An 8,339-nucleotide genomic window follows, 5' to 3' on the forward strand; every position below is an offset into this window, starting at 1 on the left:
CAATCACCAACACCCCACCACAACCACCCCCAACCCCATCTGGCACCTCAACCCTACCCCTCTTCCCCTCCCAATCATTGTTGAGATTCAAGCTCGATGTCAACTTGTGCCAGTTGCACTATGTGCTGGCATGTTAGGTAGTAACATGTGTGAGACATAAATGACCGCGTCCAGTAGGTCATAGTGTGTGGACATTAGCTAGGGTTAGCAATGTGTGGACACAACACAAGTAGTGTGTTGTGTGTAGATTATGGATTATGGCTTTATGCATTGTGTGAGAAGGGAGATGGCTTCCCTCTATGGTTAGGGTTTGCATTAATACATTAGGGTTTGCTCTTGTGTGTGTTCTCCTCTCCCTCTACCTGTTTTTCATCATGGTATCAGAGCATGGTGCTCTCTATTAGGGTTTATGAGTGAGTGAGAGAAGAGGGAGAAGAAGCTGTGAAGCTTGCCATTGGAGCTGTGAAGCTTGGAGCACACCGATTTTCATCAAATCTAGGAGCTTGGCCTACTGGGTGAGGACTACTAAACATCCTTGAGTGGATTGCAGGTGCAAAAATACAAACAACACCAGATTTGAGTTGGCCAAAGCAAAGAAAAATTCTATTTTGCAAGCTCTCCATTGAAGCTTGAGTGTGGTGAATGTATGAGGCAAATGGTTGCAAATCTAACAAAGAATCATGTATCTAGCAAATGGGAATGTATTGGCAGCTCATGTGCAAGCCTTACATTGAATTTGGAGCAAAGTTGATGCATATTAGTGAGTGGAAATTCACTGGTTTGAAGCCCTCACAAAAACAGTGAAGAGGGGTCCATTGTTGATGCAATTGAAGCTGGTTTCTTGCAAAAATCAAGCAATTGGTGGATTGTGCACATGCCTAGGAGTGTTGGGTACCTATATATGCCTTCAATCACCATTACAAACTCACCAAATCTCTCCTACAGCAGGCGACGCAGATAGCAGTGATGAAGAAACAGAGCAGATTTTTCTATCTTGCAAGGTGGAGGCCAAATTCTACTTTTGTGATTGATTAAACCCAAAATTTGCTTAGAAATTTTGTGATACACATACTTGAGAAGGTTGCTATATGGTTGGTTGGAGCAATTATGCATTATGGAGCTGATTATGAGCTGATTAAACAGGCTATCTACAATGATTAGTGAATTAGAGGGTCATTAATCGGCTAATTACTCTCTCAACTTAAACAATTAGTCTAATTCCTTTTACATGGAGTTACTAGACATCATTGCTAAGCTAATGAATGCCTGGTCTCTCAATTTGGACAAGAATCAAAGGAATTAGAGCACTTTTACTATTGGTTTTTACTAGTTTTTCTAAAAACAGAGAAGGGGATTTAATATTTTTGGTATGTACGCACCTTGGTTGGTGTTAATATGCAACATTGAGCTTGTTTAGGTGTCAATTCAAGTTATCCACACTTGATTGAACCACTACATTGCAATTTGAAGCCTTGGAAAGCGTGCCAGAATAGGGTACTTTGGACTGTGTATGCCAGTTCAATTTGAATCAGTTTGATTTTCTACATCAACAGTGAAGTTCGTTGAGTACTTTGGAGTATCTGGAACACTTATTAGAGTGTGGTTGAGCTGAGGAAGGCTCGTTCACATAATTAGACGTGTGTGGAAGGTGCATTTGCATTGAGCAAATATGTCAGACAACCCAGTACACAAATTGTGGATGAGAAGTTGGATAGAAAGAACTTCCAGGCATGGAAGTAGAGGATTAAAAGCTTTATGAAGGGAAAAGGATTTTGGAACCTTGTTACAGGTGTGGAGCCAGAGCCAGAACTACCCCGACAACCTACACAACAACAGGTTGTAGCTCATAAGCAATGGTCTCAGAGAGAGCATACAAAGTTTTGCATTACTTGTCTATATGTATCTCGGATGCTATACTCATACATATACATGATGCTGAGAATCCCAAGGATGCATGGGATACATTGAAAAAGCTGTTTGATACTACAGATACTAGTGCTCAAAGTCTTAGTTGAGACAACAGATTCATAATGTGAAGCGGAAAGGAAGGAGTATCCATGATTATGTTCAAGAGATAAAGAAGTATGCAGATGCATTGGCAACTATCAATGCCCCCATGCCTAATGATGATTTGGTAGACATTGCCTTGCGTGGTCTTGGCAAGGAGTACAAGTCTTTTAATACATCTATTTATGTTCGGAGTATAGCTTTACAAGCAAACTGTTGAGCGTATAATACCCATGCAAGAAAAAAAAAATGAGATCGATGGAATAGCATTAAGGTTCCTTGCACTTTCATTCATGAAGTTAAACATCAAGGCATCCTTTAGAGAAAGTGTATTTGACCTCTCAACAAGAATGTGGTATCATTTCAAGGAATACCTTGAAGACATGAATTTTATAGCACCCGATAAGGCATAAGTATAGAAAGGGGACACTAAGACATTTACACATGTAGCATTGTAATATCGATTTGCATGGGCAATGGCAAACATTTCACCATAAATATAGAGGAATAGTGAGACATTTACACATGTAGCATTGTAATATCGATTTGCATGGGTAATGGCAAACATTTCACCATAAATATTCCCTCCAAAATGTTTAAGATTGGGCCTCTTTTTAACAAAAGCTAAAAAGCAACATTGTCATTGTTGATAGAGGCTTACTTTACATATATTTTCATTTTTAAGTACATATTGTTTTTTAAAGTAGCCAATGAGAAAAGCTTTATCTTGCATGCAAGAGAGACATGATTGAAAATAGTCACTTTTAATACTTCAAGCAAGCATGACTATTTTGCAAGAGAATTATCCTTTAAAAATTTTGCATATTCTTAATTAAAGCTACCTTGCATGCTTATACATGACACATTCTTCAAAATTTACACTGACATAATATGTTGTATAAGCCATTTAATAATCTATCCTTCTAACATTCATTTTATAAAATAAATGAGATGAAGTGCCCAATCATCCTTAGTAGAAAAAAGATCGAGTAGGCGAATGATGAATAGGTGCATGCTTCATTTTTTAGGTCACTCCATGAATGGGCAAGATATTTGAGTGCATCCTTGCTCAAGCACATGAGCTTTCACCCTCTTTTGTTCAATATCATTCCAATACCCAAGTATCACTCATATCAAAGTAGCTCTTAGAGAGGAAGCCAAGTGTATGATCTTTGTTGGGTTTAAACATGCATTAGATATTGAAATTACATAGGGTATATGTATTAGTAGAAATGAGTGGCCCAGACTCACCTCAATGAGTTGAATGCCCTTCTCTCTCTCTTTCTCTGTGGCTCCTTTTTATTTTTCCTCTTTAAAATAAATCCAAAAACTTTTTTTAAAGTAATTCTCCTCTTTTTTTTCGTAATAGAAGATATATTAGCAAAAATTACTTTACAAATGGCCACATGGCCGCCGCCAGGTGATGTACTAGCTTTACCTCACTAATTAATACGAACCACAGGTGATGTACTAGCTTTACCGCACTAATTAATACGAACCACAGGTGATGTACTAGCTTTACCGCACTAATTAATACGAACCACAAGTGTAGCTTGGACTACTCTCATCCAATATATAGCCGTATCATTCTCCACCAAATGAGCTGACCACAAGGAAGAGACTTGCCACAATAGTAGCCCATTTGTATGACTTATGTGAGTTGTAATACCAACTTTTGTATCAAATATGAAGGCATTCCTAGATAACCAGATATGCCACAAACTTGTCCACCTGAAAAAATGAAAGAAAACTGAATGTTCTGGGTTATCCGACCCATTTGAAATCTTGCCAAAAATTAGTCTTTAATCCTTATGGGCCTATTTGTCAACGCGAGAAAGGAAATCCCACACCTTCTTTGCCATCGGACATGAAATGAAAAGATGCGGGCATGTTTCCAAACATGTAGTACAAAACACACAATTACCAGAAGAAATCCGCCGCTTTCGCAATTGGTCTCCTAATGATAGGCCTCCAACTAGCATACGCTATAGGAATATTAGACCACAAGCCTTGTAATATTACTTCCTCCCACCATGCCCTTTTTTCCTAATGTTCTATACCCTATTAGCCTTCTCAGTGATCCAGCGCTTATCTTCCACCATCATATGGTACACTTGATTTGTTGTATGCTAGACAATGTCCTGAGGCTTTCAAAATGCCCAATCTAACCAAGGTTTCTAATCCTTCAACTAAGTAATATCACCAAACGGTGTAAGTCATGCCCTAACCTTCTCCCATAACTATACATATCCACATGGAACTCGAAAATATTGACGGATTTTCTGAAAAAACAATAAGCGGCCTCTACTTGGCAACAAAGCATCCATAATTCTCACTAGTCCTAATTGAGCCATTCTATTGAATTTTGGCCACTCAACAAGTTTGTCATGCTACTCCGGAAGTCGTAAAGTAGCCAACACCTCACCTCCCATAGAGTTCAACTGCAACCATTGATCTAAAGGCTTCCATTTAGTGTGTGCCAACACCTCCTTCCATGAGATCATCAAATGAGAAAGGAGAGGTAAAGCCACCACTTGAACCTATTGGGAACCATTCACTACATCCCACTATGTACCATCAATCTTGGTATTACCATGCACAAGTGCGCCCTCCTCTATGAGGGCCTTAGCCATTACCACCCATGGCTCTTGAGATACACACATATCTTGCAATAAAGGCCATCTCCTAGAGACCATATGTAATCTAACATCTAATAGGGTGCCCCTCTCCACTCCTCTTCGGAGTAGTAACATGTTCCCAAAAAATATGCGTCTGCCTCGGCTTATTTCCTACTGTTTTCTATAGCATAAATCTAATTGGCTGTTGTATCTGATGTAAAGGTTTGCTTGTCCATGGCAATAAAGGCAAGAAAAAAGATATCATGTTAATCATAATGGATTGTGCCTCTTTGAGCCAAACACGCATAGGCCAACCCTGAGATTTCTAATACATAAACTTATCATTTATCCTTGCAGAAATCCATGCCAACAAAGCCTTTGTTGAATCAACATAAACTCCAATCGGATAACCCAAGTGATGTGTGATGCATCCCCTTTGTATGACCTGTCCATTCCATCCTAGAAAAGATTTTTGCATATTAATGTATAATCCTGAAGCAAGACCAAAAGTATCCAAAACAGCTATAGACTTTGAGCATTATCTCTTTGAGCCTTAATGTCCACACACTATGACCTGCTGGATGCGGTCATTTATGTCTCACACATGTTACTACCTAACATGCCAGCACATAGTGCAACTGGCACAAGCTGACATTGAGCTTGAATCTCAACAGCCCCTCTCAAGCTCATGATGTACTGCCATAGATGAAGATGTAGATGAGCTTGGGCTATCAAAGCTCTCAACACTCCCCCTCAAGCTCATCCCTTGTACTCCCAACATAGTACGGAAGTACTCAAACTTCTCCCTGCTAAGTGGCTTTGTAAAGATGTCGGTACCTGCTCTTCAGTCTTCACATACTGCAAATCCAATGTACCATCCAACACTTTCTCTCTGACAAAATGATAGTGGACCTCTATATGTTTGGTCCGCGAATGAAAAACTGGATTCTTGGCCAACTGTATACTGCTCATGTTGCCACAATGAATGGCAACCTTGCCATCAATAGGCTCACCCAAATCAGTTATCAAGAGACTCTTTAACCATACTCCTTCACATGTAGCAATGGTTGCACCCCTGTATTCAGCCTCTATACTAGATAAAGCAACAGTAGGTTGCTTTTTGCTACTCCAACTCACCACTGCACTTCCAAATGTAAAGGCATAACCACTAGTAGACCTCCTGTTATACAAGCTACCTGCCCAATCTGCGTCTGTGTGTAGCCATGTACATCCAAGCCTTTACCATGCTCATAAAGAAGACCATAATGTGCAGTGGTCTTTACATATCGCATAATGCGTCTCACTGCATCCAAATGAGGTTTTCTGGGGCTTTGCATAAATTGGCTTACTAGCCCCACAACATAACTGAGATCCGGGCGTGTGATAGAATAAGACTGCCCAACCATCTTTCTATACATAGATGGATCATCCAACTCTTCACCAAAATCAGCCCGACCGCGCAGCTTTACATTCTGCTCCAAAGGTGTACTCATTGGCTTACACCCTGTCATCCCATATTTTGCCAACATATCCAATGCATATTGGCGTTGCACTAACCATGTCCCTGCATGGTCTTTAATCACTTCAATCCCAAGAAAATATCTCAATTTACCCAAGTCTTTCATATCAAACTGCCCACTCAATGCCTTCTTGACATGCATAACATCTATAGCATGATCTCTTGTGACAATCAAGTCATCTACATAGATGATAAGCAAGACAATCCCATGATTTGTTTTCTTCACATAGAGTGAAGAATCTGCTAAAGAAACCTGAAATCCAAGGGAGATAAGATATCAGCTTATCTTATCACTCCAAGCACGAGGTGCTTGCTTCAAACCATATAATGCTTTCTTTAATCAACTCTGCATACATGAGGGGTACCTCGGCGGGTGTACATATCCTTCTGGCTGTGCCATATAAACTTCCTCTTGTAAATCACCATTTAGAAATGCATTTTTTACATCCATTTGATGCACTTTCCAACCATTTGTTGCAGCCATAGCAATGACTGCACTCACTGTTTCCATCTTTGCAACTGGACTAAATGTTTCATCATAGTCCAATCCTTGGGTTTGTGCATAACCCTTAGCTACCAAACCGCACTTTCTGGTGCTCAATATGGAACCATATGATTTGCATTTCACCTTATAAACCCATTTGTAACCAATGACATTTTACCTTGTGGTAAGGCAACCAAATCCCAAGTGTCATTTTGAACCAATGCGTCCATCTAAACATCCATTGCCTTCTCCCATACATGCTTCCCAATAGCTTCTGTATAGCATGTAGGTTCCACATGCTTCACCAAAGAGGTCATATATGCATAATGCATAGCAAAGTCACGATATGTCAACTTGTCAAACTGGATACTTGACCCTTTGGGATCTCCGCAATGCATGCGGATCACTCTGAACACCTGTCACTCTAGCATGTGGAGGCACATATCTATCCTGCCTTGCACTTGGTGTGCGTAAAATTGGTATGCCAAGTTCCTCATCCAAACTTTCTGAACTTGACGACTCATAACCTGTAATGCCAATTCCTTCAACCTTCTTTTTCTGAGACTTTCAGTTGTGCATCCTTTAGGTGATTACTGATCCAAATACCAACCTCACCCTTCTTGGACCAAACTTTAACCACTGGCCTGGTACCTATTGGGTTCTCATTAAATGCCACAAAGATTTAGTCAATTTGCTTAACTTTCTTGTACCATCTATTGGTTCTGGGCCCATACTTCACTGGTCTCTTCCTTGTCTTAAACTCTATACAAACCTAAGTGCACCAACAAAACACAGTTAGGCTCAGCCTAGTATGCTTGAGGGTTCCCCTTTTCATAAATGAGATCAAGAAATGGCTGCCTCTGCAAAGACTGAATCATTTGCACCATCAGATCCTTGTTCAACTTATTTACCACATGAATAGACCAACACATATATACACATTTATACATCAGCCCTATTGTATCCAGTCCAGTATCAACAGCTTTTTCAAAAGACAATACGATTCCTGGTGTTCCAAATTTCCCAGAGACAACAAAATCTGATTATGTTAACACAGAGTCAGCACATTCCCCATCAGCAGTCCATTTCCCAAGCAGCCAGTCCTACCATAATCCATGAATCCCAGTGCAGATGTAAACCCATTTGCATATTTTGGAGCAGGGATCTCTAATAGCAAGACAATCCAAAAATGCATGTTTCTCATCCTCAATAGTAGTTTTACATCTAGGGCAACATCCATTAGTGAAGTTCTTCTGCATTAGTTTGACTCCCAAAGGAAGGGCTCCCATACAAACTCTCCATAAAAAGGTTTGGGCTTTGACAGGAATATCCAGATTCCAAACTCAGACTTCCTTAGCTCCTTATATATACAATTAGTTTTTCCCCTATCGAGCTTAGTCCCATTAAACCAAACCCAGTCCTTAACCCAACATGTATCATCCTAGGCAGTAGATACCCAACCTTTGTGTACCTCTTCCAGCACAATTCTGATTAACTATCCTTCTCTCTTATTCAAATTGAATTCATCATCCATCAGGTTCCTTCCATCCCACCAAAACACTATCCCAACAATCAACCAATTTGTTGAGACCTTTGTTATTCAAGTTCCTAGCACTTTTAAGGTCCTGGAGAGCAAAGGGAGCATTGAACTTCCCAAGGCTTAGCAAGGAATTTCCTGAAGCCCTACTACACCCTTCCCATGTTGTTAAGG

Source organism: Cibotium barometz, chromosome 20 (genome assembly GCF_041138505.1).
Source record: "Cibotium barometz isolate CiBa-2024 chromosome 20, ASM4113850v1, whole genome shotgun sequence".
NCBI classification, from domain to species: Eukaryota; Viridiplantae; Streptophyta; class Polypodiopsida; order Cyatheales; family Cibotiaceae; genus Cibotium; species Cibotium barometz.